The following is a 2,844-nucleotide window of genomic DNA, read 5'->3' on the forward strand; positions in this document are numbered from 1 at the left end:
TTGGGTAACTAGTCTGTGTACTATTGTTCACTCAAGGAGTTTTACCATTGCATTCGCAGTATTTCGTTGTCTGAAGCTCCGAGTGTTAATGTAAATGAAATGCCTCGCCATTCAAGAGCGATTCGAGCCGATCAGGTTAGGAGACGGGAGGAAACTCCTACTCCTACCAATAAATCTGACTCTCAGCAGCATCTGTGTCCTTCTCCTAGTTCTTGCATGTTACATCCACCTTATAAAGGTGTATGAACCCTGCAAACATGACTTTGTTCATTGCGCTGAGGCGCGGCATGCGCAAAGTTACAAAATTCGAGAGGTGCACGACCTCGCGTGCGCTGCGCTTCAGCGCGATGAACAAAGTCCTGTTTGAAGGGTTCATACACCTTGTGGAATTCAAACACTTGTATGTCACTTTCAAGGTCCATTTCAATATTTCACTTCATCACTTCGTCAGACGTTCAAAAGACGTCCACTGAAAAGCCAGAATGAAAGTTTTTGCGACGTCTTTTAAGCGTCTTTTGAACGTCTATTGCTGCCGTTCAGTTGCAGTTTTTGCACGTCCACTGACATCCAATAAAGGTCCTAGTCAGACGTTCAGATAGAAAACTCGTCATAGACGTCCATGTTAAGTTAAGGTTAAGGTCCTAGTCACACTGTCAGATTTTGAACCAGTTTTGAACGTCCACCAGACATGCAAAATGGGTCTGGACTGACAGACGTGATACAGACATGATTTTAACGTCTTTCTGATATCGCATGTTTGTTGGGATAAGTTAAATATTTATACATATACTCGAAATTATTCGCTTTTTTATCACATTATTTAATGGTTGTTTATTTTCAAAACGCCCAATCTTAACGTCTTCACGTTCTCTCATGTTTCGTCCTGGAATTACAAGAGGCTCGTATTTGTTAACGTCATATAAGTGAACTGATCAGTCAGACAGCTATTTGTTGTGAAATGAAGTTACACTTTCAAGCATTTTTAAACACAAAGCAACATTCATTTGTTTGTTTATAAAAAAAATAAAAAGGCTTTAAAACGGAAATTAGCACAGTATCTGACTTTGGTATCGAAAATAGTATCGAATTTCAATATTTTTTTAAGTATCGTATCGAAGTTGTAATTCTTAGTATCGTGACAAGCCTAGTTAAGACACATGACTTTGGAGCAGTCACAGACTGCATAATTTCACAGATGCTAGTGAGCTAGGTTATGGCACTTGTACTTACCTGGTCTTGAAAAATGAGAAGTATGAGGAACGGTGTTCTTTCATAATGGGAAAGGCAAGAGTTGCGCCTCTAAAACCAATCACAATACCCAGGTTGGAGCTCACTGCAGCGACAGTAGCTGCAAAGATGGACAACATGATACGGGCCGAGCTAGAAATTGATTTGGAGGAATCGGTATTCTCGACTGATAGTACCACAGTTCTTAGGTACATCCAGAATGAATCAGCAAGGTTTCGTATGTTTGTTGCCAACCGGATTACAACAATCAGAGAACAGTCCAAAGTAAGCCAATGGAGATATGTGGAATCCTTCACTAATCCAGCGGACCACGCTTCCAATGGTTGCACAGTGGAAGCATTCCTGAAGGCCAATACCTGGTTATCGGGGCCGGAATTCCTGCTGCAGCCTGAGAATGCATGGCCTATCTTTCCAGACAGTTTCAATCAGTCTCTTGTGAAAGATCCTGAAGTGAAGGAAGCTGCGTTATTCACTGTGGTCACTGAGAATGCAGAGGACATAGTCCTAAAGTTCATTGATCATGATTCAGATTGGCATCGTCTGAAACGAGCGGTTGTGTGAATGATCAAGTTTAATAATACCATGAAGCTTCCAAGTCAAAAACGAAAGGAATTTGCATCAAGTGATGGTCTTGGAAATGATAAGAAGAATGTGCAAAGAAGGATGGCTGAATTGAAGGCTTCTTTGTGTGTTGGTCGTCCGTCCTTGGATGACATCGTGGATGCTGAGTCAGAGATTGTACGAATTAGCCAGCAGCGTGCATTCTCTAAAGAGATAGCTGCATTGGAAAAAGAAAAAATGGTCTCAAAATGTAGCCCCCTCTACAGGTTGTCACCTGTCCTGCAAGACAACATTGTGAGAGTGGGTGGTAGACTGAATAGAGCCAGTATGCCTGAAGAGTCAAAGTACCCAGCTATCTTGTCAAGGGATATGCATATTACATCGCTTATCCTAAGAGCAGTCCATAAAGACGTTGGACACAGTGGTCGCAATTACGTGCTGTCAAAACTGAGGGAAAGGTATTGGTTACCTAGTCCTCATGCTGTCATTGGGAACATGCTGTCTCAATGCGTCATCTGTAGACGCCAGCATGGAACTGCAAACCGTCAGATTATGGCCGACCTTCCAAAAGACAGAGTCTTACGCGATGAGGATGAGGAGGTTCTGCAAACATTTATGTGCGAGGTTGAGGCCGTCATCAATAGCCGCCCTCTCACGAAAGTGTCGGATGATCCTAACGACTTGGAAGCAATTACCCCGAACCATCTTCTCTTGATGAATACCTCCAGGTATTTTCAATGCCAAAGATATTTACTCCAGACGCAGATGGCGCCAGGTCCAGTACACGGCAGTTATTTTGGAAACGCTGGACTAAGGAGTATTTGCCAGACCTGCAGCAAAGGCAAAAGTGGCTGCACCCGAGGCGTAATGTCGTAGTTGGTGACATTGTGCTGCTGATTGATGATTCTGCTCCCAGAAGTTCCTGGATCATGGGTCGAGTCATTGAGACCATCCAGGACAGTAAGGGAAGAGTTCACCAGGTCCAACTGAAGACCAGCACGAATCTTATCCTGAGACTAGTCACTAAGTTGTGTT

Source organism: Brachyhypopomus gauderio, chromosome 2, assembly GCF_052324685.1.
Source record: "Brachyhypopomus gauderio isolate BG-103 chromosome 2, BGAUD_0.2, whole genome shotgun sequence".
Lineage (NCBI taxonomy): Eukaryota > Metazoa > Chordata > Actinopteri > Gymnotiformes > Hypopomidae > Brachyhypopomus > Brachyhypopomus gauderio.